Source organism: Arvicanthis niloticus, unplaced genomic scaffold (assembly GCF_011762505.2).
Source record: "Arvicanthis niloticus isolate mArvNil1 unplaced genomic scaffold, mArvNil1.pat.X pat_scaffold_69_arrow_ctg1, whole genome shotgun sequence".
NCBI classification, from domain to species: domain Eukaryota; kingdom Metazoa; phylum Chordata; class Mammalia; order Rodentia; family Muridae; genus Arvicanthis; species Arvicanthis niloticus.
The window spans coordinates 98,822-119,063 of NW_023046312.1; positions in this window are offsets into that span (position 1 = coordinate 98,822).

Below are 20,242 nucleotides of genomic sequence, written 5' to 3' on the forward strand. Positions count from 1 at the left end.
TGTGCAGTTTGGGTTAAGACGTGTTACTTTGATTTGGGTATAAGCAGGGCATTAGCCGGCCATGCACTGTTCTTAGTTTTGGAAACGATGTACAAAGAAGTAGCTGTATTTCAGCTAAAACGCATGCTACAATGTAGGGAAGTTCCCATCTATAAGGGTACCTAAGCAGAAAAGCATGTCTACTCCCTGAGTTACAGGCAACTCTTAGATAGCTGAAAACACTGAATGAACGTTACTTGTGCAGTTTGGGTTAAGACGTGTTACTTTGATTTGGGTATAAGCAGGGCATTAGCCGGCCATGCACTGTTCTTAGTTTGGAAACGATGTACAAAGAAGTAGCTGTATTTCAGCTAAAACGCATGCTACAATGTAGGGAAGTTCCCATCTATAAGGGTACCTAAGCAGAAAAGCATGTCTACTCCCTGAGTTACAGGCAACTCTTAGATAGCTGAAAACACTGAATGAACGTTACTTGTGCAGTTTGGGTTAAGACGTGTTACTTTGATTTGGGTATAAGCAGGGCATTAGCCGGCCATGCACTGTTCTTAGTTTTGGAAACGATGTACAAAGAAGTAGCTGTATTTCAGCTAAAACGCATGCTACAATGTAGGGAAGTTCCCATCTATAAGGGTACCTAAGCAGAAAAGCATGTCTACTCCCTGAGTTACAGGCAACTCTTAGAGTGCTGAAAACACTGAATGAACGTTACTTGTGCAGTTTGGGTTAAGACGTGTTACTTTGATTTGGGTATAAGCAGGGCATTAGCCGGCCATGCACTGTTCTTAGTTTTGGAAACGATGTACAAAGAAGTAGCTGTATTTCAGCTAAAACGCATGCTACAATGTAGGGAAGTTCCCATCTATAAGGGTACCTAAGCAGAAAAGCATGTCTACTCCCTGAGTTACAGGCAACTCTTAGATAGCTGAAAACACTGAATGAACGTTACTTGTGCAGTTTGGGTTAAGACGTGTTACTTTGATTTGGGTATAAGCAGGGCATTAGCCGGCCATGCACTGTTCTTAGTTTTGGAAACGATGTACAAAGAAGTAGCTGTATTTCAGCTAAAACGCATGCTACAATGTAGGGAAGTTCCCATCTATAAGGGTACCTAAGCAGAAAAGCATGTCTACTCCCTGAGTTACAGGCAACTCTTAGAGTGTTGAAAACACTGAATGAACGTTACTTGTGCAGTTTGGGTTAAGACGTGTTACTTTGATTTGGGTATAAGCAGGGCATTAGCCGGCCATGCACTGTTCTTAGTTTTGGAAACGATGTACAAAGAAGTAGCTGTATTTCAGCTAAAACGCATGCTACAATGTAGGGAAGTTCCCATCTATAAGGGTACCTAAGCAGAAAAGCATGTCTACTCCCTGAGTTACAGGCAACTCTTAGATAGCTGAAAACACTGAATGAACGTTACTTGTGCAGTTTGGGTTAAGACGTGTTACTTTGATTTGGGTATAAGCAGGGCATTAGCCGGCCATGCACTGTTCTTAGTTTTGGAAACGATGTACAAAGAAGTAGCTGTATTTCAGCTAAAACGCATGCTACAATGTAGGGAAGTTCCCATCTATAAGGGTACCTAAGCAGAAAAGCATGTCTACTCCCTGAGTTACAGGCAACTCTTAGATAGCTGAAAACACTGAATGAACGTTACTTGTGCAGTTTGGGTTAAGACGTGTTACTTTGATTTGGGTATAAGCAGGGCATTAGCCGGCCATGCACTGTTCTTAGTTTTGGAAACGATGTACAAAGAAGTAGCTGTATTTCAGCTAAAACGCATGCTACAATGTAGGGAAGTTCCCATCTATAAGGGTACCTAAGCAGAAAAGCATGTCTACTCCCTGAGTTACAGGCAACTCTTAGAGTGCTGAAAACACTGAATGAACGTTACTTGTGCAGTTTGGGTTAAGACGTGTTACTTTGATTTGGGTATAAGCAGGGCATTAGCCGGCCATGCACTGTTCTTAGTTTTGGAAACGATGTACAAAGAAGTAGCTGTATTTCAGCTAAAACGCATGCTACAATGTAGGGAAGTTCCCATCTATAAGGGTACCTAAGCAGAAAAGCATGTCTACTCCCTGAGTTACAGGCAACTCTTAGATAGCTGAAAACACTGAATGAACGTTACTTGTGCAGTTTGGGTTAAGACGTGTTACTTTGATTTGGGTATAAGCAGGGCATTAGCCGGCCATGCACTGTTCTTAGTTTTGGAAACGATGTACAAAGAAGTAGCTGTATTTCAGCTAAAACGCATGCTACAATGTAGGGAAGTTCCCATCTATAAGGGTACCTAAGCAGAAAAGCATGTCTACTCCCTGAGTTACAGGCAACTCTTAGAGTGCTGAAAACACTGAATGAACGTTACTTGTGCAGTTTGGGTTAAGACGTGTTACTTTGATTTGGGTATAAGCAGGGCATTAGCCGGCCATGCACTGTTCTTAGTTTTGGAAACGATGTACAAAGAAGTAGCTGTATTTCAGCTAAAACGCATGCTACAATGTAGGGAAGTTCCCATCTATAAGGGTACCTAAGCAGAAAAGCATGTCTACTCCCTGAGTTACAGGCAACTCTTAGATGGCTGAAAACACTGAATGAACGTTACTTGTGCAGTTTGGGTTAAGACGTGTTACTTTGATTTGGGTATAAGCAGGGCATTAGCCGGCCATGCACTGTTCTTAGTTTTGGAAACGATGTACAAAGAAGTAGCTGTATTTCAGCTAAAACGCATGCTACAATGTAGGGAAGTTCCCATCTATAAGGGTACCTAAGCAGAAAAGCATGTCTACTCCCTGAGTTACAGGCAACTCTTAGATAGCTGAAAACACTGAATGAACGTTACTTGTGCAGTTTGGGTTAAGACGTGTTACTTTGATTTGGGTATAAGCAGGGCATTAGCCGGCCATGCACTGTTCTTAGTTTTGGAAACGATGTACAAAGAAGTAGCTGTATTTCAGCTAAAACGCATGCTACAATGTAGGGAAGTTCCCATCTATAAGGGTACCTAAGCAGAAAAAGCATGTCTACTCCCTGAGTTACAGGCAACTCTTAGATAGCTGAAAACACTGAATGAACGTTACTTGTGCAGTTTGGGTTAAGACGTGTTACTTTGATTTGGGTATAAGCAGGGCATTAGCCGGCCATGCACTGTTCTTAGTTTTGGAAACGATGTACAAAGAAGTAGCTGTATTTCAGCTAAAACGCATGCTACAATGTAGGGAAGTTCCCATCTATAAGGGTACCTAAGCAGAAAAGCATGTCTACTCCCTGAGTTACAGGCAACTCTTAGATAGCTGAAAACACTGAATGAACGTTACTTGTGCAGTTTGGGTTAAGACGTGTTACTTTGATTTGGGTATAAGCAGGGCATTAGCCGGCCATGCACTGTTCTTAGTTTTGGAAACGATGTACAAAGAAGTAGCTGTATTTCAGCTAAAACGCATGCTACAATGTAGGGAAGTTCCCATCTATAAGGGTACCTAAGCAGAAAAGCATGTCTACTCCCTGAGTTACAGGCAACTCTTAGATAGCTGAAAACACTGAATGAACGTTACTTGTGCAGTTTGGGTTAAGACGTGTTACTTTGATTTGGGTATAAGCAGGGCATTAGCCGGCCATGCACTGTTCTTAGTTTTGGAAACGATGTACAAAGAAGTAGCTGTATTTCAGCTAAAACGCATGCTACAATGTAGGGAAGTTCCCATCTATAAGGGTACCTAAGCAGAAAAGCATGTCTACTCCCTGAGTTACAGGCAACTCTTAGATAGCTGAAAACACTGAATGAACGTTACTTGTGCAGTTTGGGTTAAGACGTGTTACTTTGATTTGGGTATAAGCAGGGCATTAGCCGGCCATGCACTGTTCTTAGTTTTGGAAACGATGTACAAAGAAGTAGCTGTATTTCAGCTAAAACGCATGCTACAATGTAGGGAAGTTCCCATCTATAAGGGTACCTAAGCAGAAAAGCATGTATACTCCCTGAGTTACAGGCAAACTGAGAGAGCTGAAAACACTGAATGAACGTTACTTGTGCAGTTTGGGTTAAGACGTGTTACTTTGATTTGGGTATAAGCAGGGCATTAGCCGGCCATGCACTGTTCTTAGTTTTGGAAACGATGTACAAAGAAGTAGCTGTATTTCAGCTAAAACGCATGCTACAATGTAGGGAAGTTCCCATCTATAAGGGTACCTAAGCAGAAAAGCATGTCTACTCCCTGAGTTACAGGCAACTCTTAGATAGCTGAAAACACTGAATGAACGTTACTTGTGCAGTTTGGGTTAAGACGTGTTACTTTGATTTGGGTATAAGCAGGGCATTAGCCGGCCATGCACTGTTCTTAGTTTTGGAAACGATGTACAAAGAAGTAGCTGTATTTCAGCTAAAACGCATGCTACAATGTAGGGAAGTTCCCATCTATAAGGGTACCTAAGCAGAAAAGCATGTCTACTCCCTGAGTTACAGGCAACTCTTAGATAGCTGAAAACACTGAATGAACGTTACTTGTGCAGTTTGGGTTAAGACGTGTTACTTTGATTTGGGTATAAGCAGGGCATTAGCCGGCCATGCACTGTTCTTAGTTTTGGAAACGATGTACAAAGAAGTAGCTGTATTTCAGCTAAAACGCATGCTACAATGTAGGGAAGTTCCCATCTATAAGGGTACCTAAGCAGAAAAGCATGTGTACTCCCTGAGTTACAGGCAACTCTTAGATAGCTGAAAACACTGAATGAACGTTACTTGTGCAGTTTGGGTTAAGACGTGTTACTTTGATTTGGGTATAAGCAGGGCATTAGCCGGCCATGCACTGTTCTTAGTTTTGGAAACGATGTACAAAGAAGTAGCTGTATTTCAGCTAAAACGCATGCTACAATGTAGGGAAGTTCCCATCTATAAGGGTACCTAAGCAGAAAAGCATGTCTACTCCCTGAGTTACAGGCAACTCTTAGATAGCTGAAAACACTGAATGAACGTTACTTGTGCAGTTTGGGTTAAGACGTGTTACTTTGATTTGGGTATAAGCAGGGCATTAGCCGGCCATGCACTGTTCTTAGTTTTGGAAACGATGTACAAAGAAGTAGCTGTATTTCAGCTAAAACGCATGCTACAATGTAGGGAAGTTCCCATCTATAAGGGTACCTAAGCAGAAAAAGCATGTCTACTCCCTGAGTTACAGGCAACTCTTAGATAGCTGAAAACACTGAATGAACGTTACTTGTGCAGTTTGGGTTAAGACGTGTTACTTTGATTTGGGTATAAGCAGGGCATTAGCCGGCCATGCACTGTTCTTAGTTTTGGAAACGATGTACAAAGAAGTAGCTGTATTTCAGCTAAAACGCATGCTACAATGTAGGGAAGTTCCCATCTATAAGGGTACCTAAGCAGAAAAGCATGTCTACTCCCTGAGTTACAGGCAACTCTTAGATAGCTGAAAACACTGAATGAACGTTACTTGTGCAGTTTGGGTTAAGACGTGTTACTTTGATTTGGGTATAAGCAGGGCATTAGCCGGCCATGCACTGTTCTTAGTTTTGGAAACGATGTACAAAGAAGTAGCTGTATTTCAGCTAAAACGCATGCTACAATGTAGGGAAGTTCCCATCTATAAGGGTACCTAAGCAGAAAAGCATGTCTACTCCCTGAGTTACAGGCAACTCTTAGAGAGCTGAAAACACTGAATGAACGTTACTTGTGCAGTTTGGGTTAAGACGTGTTACTTTGATTTGGGTATAAGCAGGGCATTAGCCGGCCATGCACTGTTCTTAGTTTTGGAAACGATGTACAAAGAAGTAGCTGTATTTCAGCTAAAACGCATGCTACAATGTAGGGAAGTTCCCATCTATAAGGGTACCTAAGCAGAAAAGCATGTCTACTCCCTGAGTTACAGGCAACTCTTAGATAGCTGAAAACACTGAATGAACGTTACTTGTGCAGTTTGGGTTAAGACGTGTTACTTTGATTTGGGTATAAGCAGGGCATTAGCCGGCCATGCACTGTTCTTAGTTTGGAAACGATGTACAAAGAAGTAGCTGTATTTCAGCTAAAACGCATGCTACAATGTAGGGAAGTTCCCATCTATAAGGGTACCTAAGCAGAAAAGCATGTGTACTCCCTGAGTTACAGGCAACTCTTAGATAGCTGAAAACACTGAATGAACGTTACTTGTGCAGTTTGGGTTAAGACGTGTTACTTTGATTTGGGTATAAGCAGGGCATTAGCCGGCCATGCACTGTTCTTAGTTTTGGAAACGATGTACAAAGAAGTAGCTGTATTTCAGCTAAAACGCATGCTACAATGTAGGGAAGTTCCCATCTATAAGGGTACCTAAGCAGAAAAGCATGTCTACTCCCTGAGTTACAGGCAACTCTTAGAGTAGCTGAAAACACTGAATGAACGTTACTTGTGCAGTTTGGGTTAAGACGTGTTACTTTGATTTGGGTATAAGCAGGGCATTAGCCGGCCATGCACTGTTCTTAGTTTTGGAAACGATGTACAAAGAAGTAGCTGTATTTCAGCTAAAACGCATGCTACAATGTAGGGAAGTTCCCATCTATAAGGGTACCTAAGCAGAAAAGCATGTCTACTCCCTGAGTTACAGGCAACTCTTAGATAGCTGAAAACACTGAATGAACGTTACTTGTGCAGTTTGGGTTAAGACGTGTTACTTTGATTTGGGTATAAGCAGGGCATTAGCCGGCCATGCACTGTTCTTAGTTTTGGAAACGATGTACAAAGAAGTAGCTGTATTTCAGCTAAAACGCATGCTACAATGTAGGGAAGTTCCCATCTATAAGGGTACCTAAGCAGAAAAGCATGTCTACTCCCTGAGTTACAGGCAACTCTTAGATAGCTGAAAACACTGAATGAACGTTACTTGTGCAGTTTGGGTTAAGACGTGTTACTTTGATTTGGGTATAAGCAGGGCATTAGCCGGCCATGCACTGTTCTTAGTTTTGGAAACGATGTACAAAGAAGTAGCTGTATTTCAGCTAAAACGCATGCTACAATGTAGGGAAGTTCCCATCTATAAGGGTACCTAAGCAGAAAAGCATGTCTACTCCCTGAGTTACAGGCAACTCTTAGATAGCTGAAAACACTGAATGAACGTTACTTGTGCAGTTTGGGTTAAGACGTGTTACTTTGATTTGGGTATAAGCAGGGCATTAGCCGGCCATGCACTGTTCTTAGTTTTGGAAACGATGTACAAAGAAGTAGCTGTATTTCAGCTAAAACGCATGCTACAATGTAGGGAAGTTCCCATCTATAAGGGTACCTAAGCAGAAAAGCATGTCTACTCCCTGAGTTACAGGCAACTCTTAGATAGCTGAAAACACTGAATGAACGTTACTTGTGCAGTTTGGGTTAAGACGTGTTACTTTGATTTGGGTATAAGCAGGGCATTAGCCGGCCATGCACTGTTCTTAGTTTTGGAAACGATGTACAAAGAAGTAGCTGTATTTCAGCTAAAACGCATGCTACAATGTAGGGAAGTTCCCATCTATAAGGGTACCTAAGCAGAAAAGCATGTCTACTCCCTGAGTTACAGGCAACTCTTAGATAGCTGAAAACACTGAATGAACGTTACTTGTGCAGTTTGGGTTAAGACGTGTTACTTTGATTTGGGTATAAGCAGGGCATTAGCCGGCCATGCACTGTTCTTAGTTTTGGAAACGATGTACAAAGAAGTAGCTGTATTTCAGCTAAAACGCATGCTACAATGTAGGGAAGTTCCCATCTATAAGGGTACCTAAGCAGAAAAGCATGTCTACTCCCTGAGTTACAGGCAACTCTTAGATTGATGAAAACACTGAATGAACGTTACTTGTGCAGTTTGGGTTAAGACGTGTTACTTTGATTTGGGTATAAGCAGGGCATTAGCGGGCATGCACTGTTCTTAGTTTTGGAAACGATGTACAAAGAAGTAGCTGTATTTCAGCTAAAACGCATGCTACAATGTAGGGAAGTTCCCATCTATAAGGGTACCTAAGCAGAAAAGCATGTCTACTCCCTGAGTTACAGGCAACTCTTAGATAGCTGAAAACACTGAATGAACGTTACTTGTGCAGTTTGGGTTAAGACGTGTTACTTTGATTTGGGTATAAGCAGGGCATTAGCCGGCCATGCACTGTTCTTAGTTTTGGAAACGATGTACAAAGAAGTAGCTGTATTTCAGCTAAAAACGCATGCTACAATGTAGGGAAGTTCCCATCTATAAGGGTACCTAAGCAGAAAAGCATGTCTACTCCCTGAGTTACAGGCAACTCTTAGATAGCTGAAAACACTGAATGAACGTTACTTGTGCAGTTTGGGTTAAGACGTGTTACTTTGATTTGGGTATAAGCAGGGCATTAGCCGGCCATGCACTGTTCTTAGTTTGGAAACGATGTACAAAGAAGTAGCTGTATTTCAGCTAAAACGCATGCTACAATGTAGGGAAGTTCCCATCTATAAGGGTACCTAAGCAGAAAAGCATGTCTACTCCCTGAGTTACAGGCAACTCTTAGATAGCTGAAAACACTGAATGAACGTTATTGTGCAGTTTGGGTTAAGACGTGTTACTTTGATTTGGGTATAAGCAGGGAATTAGCCGGCCATGCACTGTTCTTAGTTTGGAAACGATGTACAAAGAAGTAGCTGTATTTCAGCTAAAACGCATGCTACAATGTAGGGAAGTTCCCATCTATAAGGGTACCTAAGCAGAAAAGCATGTCTACTCCCTGAGTTACAGGCAACTCTTAGATAGCTGAAAACACTGAATGAACGTTACTTGTGCAGTTTGGGTTAAGACGTGTTACTTTGATTTGGGTATAAGCAGGGCATTAGCCGGCCATGCACTGTTCTTAGTTTTGGAAACGATGTACAAAGAAGTAGCTGTATTTCAGCTAAAACGCATGCTACAATGTAGGGAAGTTCCCATCTATAAGGGTACCTAAGCAGAAAAGCATGTCTACTCCCTGAGTTACAGGCAACTCTTAGAGTGTTGAAAACACTGAATGAACGTTACTTGTGCAGTTTGGGTTAAGACGTGTTACTTTGATTTGGGTATAAGCAGGGCATTAGCCGGCCATGCACTGTTCTTAGTTTTGGAAACGATGTACAAAGAAGTAGCTGTATTTCAGCTAAAACGCATGCTACAATGTAGGGAAGTTCCCATCTATAAGGGTACCTAAGCAGAAAAGCATGTCTACTCCCTGAGTTACAGGCAACTCTTAGATAGCTGAAAACACTGAATGAACGTTACTTGTGCAGTTGGGTTAAGACGTGTTACTTTGATTGGGTATAAGCAGGGCATTAGCCGGCCATGCACTGTTCTTAGTTTTGGAAACGATGTACAAAGAAGTAGCTGTATTTCAGCTAAAACGCATGCTACAATGTAGGGAAGTTCCCATATAAGGGTACCTAAGCAGAAAAGCATGTGTACTCCCTGAGTTACAGGCAACTCTTAGAGTGCTGAAAACACTGAATGAACGTTACTTGTGCAGTTTGGGTTAAGACGTGTTACTTTGATTTGGGTATAAGCAGGGCATTAGCCGGCCATGCACTGTCTTAGTTTGGAAACGATGTACAAAGAAGTAGCTGTATTTCAGCTAAAACGCATGCTACAATGTAGGGAAGTTCCCATCTATAAGGGTACCTAAGCAGAAAAGCATGTCTACTCCCTGAGTTACAGGCAACTCTTAGAGTGCTGAAAACACTGAATGAACGTTACTGTGCAGTTTGGGTTAAGACGTGTTACTTTGATTTGGGTATAAGCAGGGCATTAGCCGGCCATGCACTGTTCTTAGTTTTGGAAACGATGTACAAAGAAGTAGCTGTATTTCAGCTAAAACGCATGCTACAATGTAGGGAAGTTCCCATCTATAAGGGTACCTAAGCAGAAAAGCATGTCTACTCCCTGAGTTACAGGCAACTCTAGAGTGTTGAAAACACTGAATGAACGTTACTTGTGCAGTTTGGGTTAAGACGTGTTACTTTGATTTGGGTATAAGCAGGGCATTAGCCGGCCATGCACTGTCTTAGTTTTGGAAACGATGTACAAAGAAGTAGCTGTATTTCAGCTAAAACGCATGCTACAATGTAGGGAAGTTCCCATCTATAAGGGTACCTAAGCAGAAAAGCATGTCTACTCCCTGAGTTACAGGCAACTCTTAGATAGCTGAAAACACTGAATGAACGTTACTTGTGCAGTTTGGGTTAAGACGTGTTACTTTGATTTGGGTATAAGCAGGGCATTAGCCGGCCATGCACTGTTCTTAGTTTTGGAAACGATGTACAAAGAAGTAGCTGTATTTCAGCTAAAACGCATAGCTACTTTGTAGGAAGTTCCCATCTATAAGGGTACCTAAGCAGAAAAGCATGTCTGGCTAATGCCCTGCTTATACCCAAATCAAAGTAACACGTCTTAACCCAAACTGCACAAGTAACGTTCATTCAGTGTTTTCAGCTATCTAAGAGTTGCCTGTAACTCAGGGAGTAGACATGCTTTTCTGCTTAGGTACCCTTATAGATGGGAACTTCCCTACATTGTAGCATGCGTTTTAGCTGAAATACAGCTACTTCTTTGTACATCGTTCCAAAACTAAGAACAGTGCATGGCCGGCTAATGCCCTGCTTATACCAAATCAAAGTAACACGTCTTAACCCAAACTGCACAAGTAACGTTCATTCAGTGTTTTCAGCTATCTAAGAGTTGCCTGTAACTCAGGGAGTAGACATGCTTTTCTGCTTAGGTACCCTTATGGAAACGATGTACAAAGAAGTAGCTGTATTTCAGCTACTTCTTTGTACATCGTTTCCAAAACTAAGAACAGTGCATGGCCGGCTAATGCCCTGCTTATACCCAAATCAAAGTAACACGTCTTAACCCAAACTGCACAAGTAACGTTCATTCAGTGTTTTCAGCTATCTAAGAGTTGCCTGTAACTCAGGGAGTAGACATGCTTTTCTGCTAGGTACCCTTATAGATGGGAACTTCCCTACATTGTAGTAGCGTTTTAGCTGAAATACAGCTACTTCTTTGTACATCGTTTCCAAAACTAAGAACAGTGCATGGCCGGCTAATGCCCTGCTTATACCCAAGTCAAAGTAACACGTCTTAACCCAAACTGCACAAGTAACGTTCATTCAGTGTTTTCAGCTATCTAAGAGTTGCCTGTAACTCAGGGAGTAGACATGCTTTTCTGCTTAGGTACCCTTATAGATGGGAACTTCCCTACATTGTAGCATGCGTTTTAGCTGAAATACAGCTACTTCTTTGTACATCGTTTCCAAAACTAAGAACAGTGCATGGCCGGCTAATGCCCTGCTTATACCCAAATCAAAGTAACACGTCTTAACCCAAACTGCACAAGTAACGTTCATTCAGTGTTTTCAGCTATCTAAGAGTTGCCTGTAACTCAGGGAGTAGACATGCTTTCTGCTTAGGTACCCTTATAGATGGGAACTTCCCTACATTGTAGCATGCGTTTTAGCTGAAATACAGCTACTTCTTTGTACATCGTTTCCAAAACTAAGAACAGTGCATGGCCGGCTAATGCCCTGCTTATACCCAAATCAAAGTAACACGTCTTAACCCAAACTGCACAAGTAACGTTCATTCAGTGTTTTCAGCTATCTAAGAGTTGCCTGTAACTCAGGGAGTAGACATGCTTTTCTGCTTAGGTACCCTTATAGATGGGAACTTCCCTACATTGTAGCATGCGTTTTAGCTGAAATACAGCTACTTCTTTGTACATCGTTTCCAAAACTAAGAACAGTGCATGGCCGGCTAATGCCCTGCTTATACCCAAATCAAAGTAACACGTCTTAACCCAAACTGCACAAGTAACGTTCATTCAGTGTTTTCAGCTATCTAAGAGTTGCCTGTAACTCAGGGAGTAGACATGCTTTTCTGCTTAGGTACCCTTATAGATGGGAACTTCCCTACATTGTAGCATGCGTTTTAGCTGAAATACAGCTACTTCTTTGTACATCGTTTCCAAAACTAAGAACAGTGCATGGCCGGCTAATGCCCTGCTTATACCCAAATCAAAGTAACACGTCTTAACCCAAACTGCACAAGTAACGTTCATTCAGTGTTTTCAGCTATCTAAGAGTTGCCTGTAACTCAGGGAGTAGACATGCTTTTCTGCTTAGGTACCCTTATAGATGGAACTTCCCTACATTGTAGCATGCGTTTTAGCTGAAATACAGCTACTTCTTTGTACATCGTTTCCAAAACTAAGAACAGTGCATGGCCGGCTAATGCCCTGCTTATACCCAAATCAAAGTAACACGTCTTAACCCAAACTGCACAAGTAACGTTCATTCAGTGTTTTCAGCTATCTAAGAGTTGCCTGTAACTCAGGGAGTAGACATGCTTTTCTGCTTAGGTACCCTTATAGATGGGAACTTCCCTACATTGTAGCATGCGTTTTAGCTGAAATACAGCTACTTCTTTGTACATCGTTTCCAAAACTAAGAACAGTGCATGGCCGGCTAATGCCCTGCTTATACCCAAATCAAAGTAACACGTCTTAACCCAAACTGCACAAGTAACGTTCATTCAGTGTTTTCAGCTATCTAAGAGTTGCCTGTAACTCAGGGAGTAGACATGCTTTTCTGCTTAGGTACCCTTATAGATGGGAACTTCCCTACATTGTAGCATGCGTTTTAGCTGAAATACAGCTACTTCTTTGTACATCGTTTCCAAAACTAAGAACAGTGCATGGCCGGCTAATGCCCTGCTTATACCCAAATCAAAGTAACACGTCTTAACCCAAACTGCACAAGTAACGTTCATTCAGTGTTTTCAGCTATCTAAGAGTTGCCTGTAACTCAGGGAGTAGACATGCTTTTCTGCTTAGGTACCCTTATAGATGGGAACTTCCCTACATTGTAGCATGCGTTTTAGCTGAAATACAGCTACTTCTTTGTACATCGTTTCCAAAACTAAGAACAGTGCATGGCCGGCTAATGCCCTGCTTATACCCAAATCAAAGTAACACGTCTTAACCCAAACTGCACAAGTAACGTTCATTCAGTGTTTTCAGCTATCTAAGAGTTGCCTGTAACTCAGGGAGTAGACATGCTTTTCTGCTTAGGTACCCTTATAGATGGGAACTTCCCTACATTGTAGCATGCGTTTTAGCTGAAATACAGCTACTTCTTTGTACATCGTTTCCAAAACTAAGAACAGTGCATGGCCGGCTAATGCCCTGCTTATACCCAAATCAAAGTAACACGTCTTAACCCAAACTGCACAAGTAACGTTCATTCAGTGTTTTCAGCTATCTAAGAGTTGCCTGTAACTCAGGGAGTAGACATGCTTTTCTGCTTAGGTACCCTTATAGATGGGAACTTCCCTACATTGTAGCATGCGTTTTAGCTGAAATACAGCTACTTCTTTGTACATCGTTTCCAAAACTAAGAACAGTGCATGGCCGGCTAATGCCCTGCTTATACCCAAATCAAAGTAACACGTCTTAACCCAAACTGCACAAGTAACGTTCATTCAGTGTTTTCAGCTATCTAAGAGTTGCCTGTAACTCAGGGAGTAGACATGCTTTTCTGCTTAGGTACCCTTATAGATGGGAACTTCCCTACATTGTAGCATGCGTTTTAGCTGAAATACAGCTACTTCTTTGTACATCGTTTCCAAAACTAAGAACAGTGCATGGCCGGCTAATGCCCTGCTTATACCCAAATCAAAGTAACACGTCTTAACCCAAACTGCACAAGTAACGTTCATTCAGTGTTTTCAGCTATCTAAGAGTTGCCTGTAACTCAGGGAGTAGACATGCTTTTCTGCTTAGGTACCCTTATAGATGGGAACTTCCCTACATTGTAGCATGCGTTTTAGCTGAAATACAGCTACTTCTTTGTACATCGTTTCCAAAACTAAGAACAGTGCATGGCCGGCTAATGCCCTGCTTATACCCAAATCAAAGTAACACGTCTTAACCCAAACTGCACAAGTAACGTTCATTCAGTGTTTTCAGCTATCTAAGAGTTGCCTGTAACTCAGGGAGTAGACATGCTTTTCTGCTTAGGTACCCTTATAGATGGGAACTTCCCTACATTGTAGCATGCGTTTTAGCTGAAATACAGCTACTTCTTTGTACATCGTTTCCAAAACTAAGAACAGTGCATGGCCGGCTAATGCCCTGCTTATACCCAAATCAAAGTAACACGTCTTAACCCAAACTGCACAAGTAACGTTCATTCAGTGTTTTCAGCTATCTAAGAGTTGCCTGTAACTCAGGGAGTAGACATGCTTTTCTGCTTAGGTACCCTTATAGATGGGAACTTCCCTACATTGTAGCATGCGTTTTAGCTGAAATACAGCTACTTCTTTGTACATCGTTTCCAAAACTAAGAACAGTGCATGGCCGGCTAATGCCCTGCTTATACCCAAATCAAAGTAACACGTCTTAACCCAAACTGCACAAGTAACGTTCATTCAGTGTTTTCAGCTATCTAAGAGTTGCCTGTAACTCAGGGAGTAGACATGCTTTTCTGCTTAGGTACCCTTATAGATGGGAACTTCCCTACATTGTAGCATGCGTTTTAGCTGAAATACAGCTACTTCTTTGTACATCGTTTCCAAAACTAAGAACAGTGCATGGCCGGCTAATGCCCTGCTTATACCCAAATCAAAGTAACACGTCTTAACCCAAACTGCACAAGTAACGTTCATTCAGTGTTTTCAGCTATCTAAGAGTTGCCTGTAACTCAGGGAGTAGACATGCTTTTCTGCTTAGGTACCCTTATAGATGGGAACTTCCCTACATTGTAGCATGCGTTTTAGCTGAAATACAGCTACTTCTTTGTACATCGTTTCCAAAACTAAGAACAGTGCATGGCCGGCTAATGCCCTGCTTATACCCAAATCAAAGTAACACGTCTTAACCCAAACTGCACAAGTAACGTTCATTCAGTGTTTTCAGCTATCTAAGAGTTGCCTGTAACTCAGGGAGTAGACATGCTTTTCTGCTTAGGTACCCTTATAGATGGGAACTTCCCTACATTGTAGCATGCGTTTTAGCTGAAATACAGCTACTTCTTTGTACATCGTTTCCAAAACTAAGAACAGTGCATGCCGGCTAATGCCCTGCTTATACCCAAATCAAAGTAACACGTCTTAACCCAAACTGCACAAGTAACGTTCATTCAGTGTTTTCAGCTATCTAAGAGTTGCCTGTAACTCAGGGAGTAGACATGCTTTTCTGCTTAGGTACCCTTATAGATGGGAACTTCCCTACATTGTAGCATGCGTTTTAGCTGAAATACAGCTACTTCTTTGTACATCGTTTCCAAAACTAAGAACAGTGCATGGCCGGCTAATGCCCTGCTTATACCCAAATCAAAGTAACACGTCTTAACCCAAACTGCACAAGTAACGTTCATTCAGTGTTTTCAGCTATCTAAGAGTTGCCTGTAACTCAGGGAGTAGACATGCTTTTCTGCTTAGGTACCCTTATAGATGGGAACTTCCCTACATTGTAGCATGCGTTTTAGCTGAAATACAGCTACTTCTTTGTACATCGTTTCCAAAACTAAGAACAGTGCATGGCCGGCTAATGCCCTGCTTATACCCAAATCAAAGTAACACGTCTTAACCCAAACTGCACAAGTAACGTTCATTCAGTGTTTTCAGCTATCTAAGAGTTGCCTGTAACTCAGGGAGTAGACATGCTTTTCTGCTTAGGTACCCTTATAGATGGGAACTTCCCTACATTGTAGCATGCGTTTTAGCTGAAATACAGCTACTTCTTTGTACATCGTTTCCAAAACTAAGAACAGTGCATGGCCGGCTAATGCCCTGCTTATACCCAAATCAAAGTAACACGTCTTAACCCAAACTGCACAAGTAACGTTCATTCAGTGTTTTCAGCTATCTAAGAGTTGCCTGTAACTCAGGGAGTAGACATGCTTTTCTGCTTAGGTACCCTTATAGATGGGAACTTCCCTACATTGTAGCATGCGTTTTAGCTGAAATACAGCTACTTCTTTGTACATCGTTTCCAAAACTAAGAACAGTGCATGGCCGGCTAATGCCCTGCTTATACCCAAATCAAAGTAACACGTCTTAACCCAAACTGCACAAGTAACGTTCATTCAGTGTTTTCAGCTATCTAAGAGTTGCCTGTAACTCAGGGAGTAGACATGCTTTTCTGCTTAGGTACCCTTATAGATGGGAACTTCCCTACATTGTAGCATGCGTTTTAGCTGAAATACAGCTACTTCTTTGTACATCGTTTCCAAAACTAAGAACAGTGCATGGCCGGCTAATGCCCTGCTTATACCCAAATCAAAGTAACACGTCTTAACCCAAACTGCACAAGTAACGTTCATTCAGTGTTTTCAGCTATCTAAGAGTTGCCTGTAACTCAGGGAGTAGACATGCTTTTCTGCTTAGGTACCCTTATAGATGGGAACTTCCCTACATTGTAGCATGCGTTTTAGCTGAAATACAGCTACTTCTTTGTACATCGTTTCCAAAACTAAGAACAGTGCATGGCCGGCTAATGCCCTGCTTATACCCAAATCAAAGTAACACGTCTTAACCCAAACTGCACAAGTAACGTTCATTCAGTGTTTTCAGCTATCTAAGAGTTGCCTGTAACTCAGGGAGTAGACATGCTTTTCTGCTTAGGTACCCTTATAGATGGGAACTTCCCTACATTGTAGCATGCGTTTTAGCTGAAATACAGCTACTTCTTTGTACATCGTTTCCAAAACTAAGAACAGTGCATGGCCGGCTAATGCCCTGCTTATACCCAAATCAAAGTAACACGTCTTAACCCAAACTGCACAAGTAACGTTCATTCAGTGTTTTCAGCTATCTAAGAGTTGCCTGTAACTCAGGGAGTAGACATGCTTTTCTGCTTAGGTACCCTTATAGATGGGAACTTCCCTACATTGTAGCATGCGTTTTAGCTGAAATACAGCTACTTCTTTGTACATCGTTTCCAAAACTAAGAACAGTGCATGGCCGGCTAATGCCCTGCTTATACCCAAATCAAAGTAACACGTCTTAACCCAAACTGCACAAGTAACGTTCATTCAGTGTTTTCAGCTATCTAAGAGTTGCCTGTAACTCAGGGAGTAGACATGCTTTTCTGCTTAGGTACCCTTATAGATGGGAACTTCCCTACATTGTAGCATGCGTTTTAGCTGAAATACAGCTACTTCTTTGTACATCGTTTCCAAAACTAAGAACAGTGCATGGCCGGCTAATGCCCTGCTTATACCCAAATCAAAGTAACACGTCTTAACCCAAACTGCACAAGTAACGTTCATTCAGTGTTTTCAGCTATCTAAGAGTTGCCTGTAACTCAGGGAGTAGACATGCTTTTCTGCTTAGGTACCCTTATAGATGGGAACTTCCCTACATTGTAGCATGCGTTTTAGCTGAAATACAGCTACTTCTTTGTACATCGTTTCCAAAACTAAGAACAGTGCATGGCCGGCTAATGCCCTGCTTATACCCAAATCAAAGTAACACGTCTTAACCCAAACTGCACAAGTAACGTTCATTCAGTGTTTTCAGCTATCTAAGAGTTGCCTGTAACTCAGGGAGTAGACATGCTTTTCTGCTTAGGTACCCTTATAGATGGGAACTTCCCTACATTGTAGCATGCGTTTTAGCTGAAATACAGCTACTTCTTTGTACATCGTTTCCAAAACTAAGAACAGTGCATGGCCGGCTAATGCCCTGCTTATACCCAAATCAAAGTAACACGTCTTAACCCAAACTGCACAAGTAACGTTCATTCAGTGTTTTCAGCTATCTAAGAGTTGCCTGTAACTCAGGGAGTAGACATGCTTTTCTGCTTAGGTACCCTTATAGATGGGAACTTCCCTACATTGTAGCATGCGTTTTAGCTGAAATACAGCTACTTCTTTGTACATCGTTTCCAAAACTAAGAACAGTGCATGGCCGGCTAATGCCCTGCTTATACCCAAATCAAAGTAACACGTCTTAACCCAAACTGCACAAGTAACGTTCATTCAGTGTTTTCAGCTATCTAAGAGTTGCCTGTAACTCAGGGAGTAGACATGCTTTTCTGCTTAGGTACCCTTATAGATGGGAACTTCCCTACATTGTAGCATGCGTTTTAGCTGAAATACAGCTACTTCTTTGTACATCGTTTCCAAAACTAAGAACAGTGCATGGCCGGCTAATGCCCTGCTTATACCCAAATCAAAGTAACACGTCTTAACCCAAACTGCACAAGTAACGTTCATTCAGTGTTTTCAGCTATCTAAGAGTTGCCTGTAACTCAGGGAGTAGACATGCTTTTCTGCTTAGGTACCCTTATAGATGGGAACTTCCCTACATTGTAGCATGCGTTTTAGCTGAAATACAGCTACTTCTTTGTACATCGTTTCCAAAACTAAGAACAGTGCATGGCCGGCTAATGCCCTGCTTATACCCAAATCAAAGTAACACGTCTTAACCCAAACTGCACAAGTAACGTTCATTCAGTGTTTTCAGCTATCTAAGAGTTGCCTGTAACTCAGGGAGTAGACATGCTTTTCTGCTTAGGTACCCTTATAGATGGGAACTTCCCTACATTGTAGCATGCGTTTTAGCTGAAATACAGCTACTTCTTTGTACATCGTTTCCAAAACTAAGAACAGTGCATGGCCGGCTAATGCCCTGCTTATACCCAAATCAAAGTAACACGTCTTAACCCAAACTGCACAAGTAACGTTCATTCAGTGTTTTCAGCTATCTAAGAGTTGCCTGTAACTCAGGGAGTAGACATGCTTTTCTGCTTAGGTACCCTTATAGATGGGAACTTCCCTACATTGTAGCATGCGTTTTAGCTGAAATACAGCTACTTCTTTGTACATCGTTTCCAAAACTAAGAACAGTGCATGGCCGGCTAATGCCCTGCTTATACCCAAATCAAAGTAACACGTCTTAACCCAAACTGCACAAGTAACGTTCATTCAGTGTTTTCAGCTATCTAAGAGTTGCCTGTAACTCAGGGAGTAGACATGCTTTTCTGCTTAGGTACCCTTATAGATGGGAACTTCCCTACATTGTAGCATGCGTTTTAGCTGAAATACAGCTACTTCTTTGTACATCGTTTCCAAAACTAAGAACAGTGCATGGCCGGCTAATGCCCTGCTTATACCCAAATCAAAGTAACACGTCTTAACCCAAACTGCACAAGTAACGTTCATTCAGTGTTTTCAGCTATCTAAGAGTTGCCTGTAACTCAGGGAGTAGACATGCTTTTCTGCTTAGGTACCCTTATAGATGGGAACTTCCCTACATTGTAGCATGCGTTTTAGCTGAAATACAGCTACTTCTTTGTACATCGTTTCCAAAACTAAGAACAGTGCATGGCCGGCTAATGCCCTGCTTATACCCAAATCAAAGTAACACGTCTTAACCCAAACTGCACAAGTAACGTTCATTCAGTGTTTTCAGCTATCTAAGAGTTGCCTGTAACTCAGGGAGTAGACATGCTTTTCTGCTTAGGTACCCTTATAGATGGGAACTTCCCTACATTGTAGCATGCGTTTTAGCTGAAATACAGCTACTTCTTTGTACATCGTTTCCAAAACTAAGAACAGTGCATGGCCGGCTAATGCCCTGCTTATACCCAAATCAAAGTAACACGTCTTAACCCAAACTGCACAAGTAACGTTCATTCAGTGTTTTCAGCTATCTAAGAGTTGCCTGTAACTCAGGGAGTAGACATGCTTTTCTGCTTAGGTACCCTTATAGATGGGAACTTCCCTACATTGTAGCATGCGTTTTAGCTGAAATACAGCTACTTCTTTGTACATCGTTTCCAAAACTAAGAACAGTGCATGGCCGGCTAATGCCCTGCTTATACCCAAATCAAAGTAACACGTCTTAACCCAAACTGCACAAGTAACGTTCATTCAGTGTTTTCAGCTATCTAAGAGTTGCCTGTAACTCAGGGAGTAGACATGCTTTTCTGCTTAGGTACCCTTATAGATGGGAACTTCCCTACATTGTAGCATGCGTTTTAGCTGAAATACAGCTACTTCTTTGTACATCGTTTCCAAAACTAAGAACAGTGCATGGCCGGCTAATGCCCTGCTTATACCCAAATCAAAGTAACACGTCTTAACCCAAACTGCACAAGTAACGTTCATTCAGTGTTTTCAGCTATCTAAGAGTTGCCTGTAACTCAGGGAGTAGACATGCTTTTCTGCTTAGGTACCCTTATAGATGGGAACTTCCCTACATTGTAGCATGCGTTTTAGCTGAAA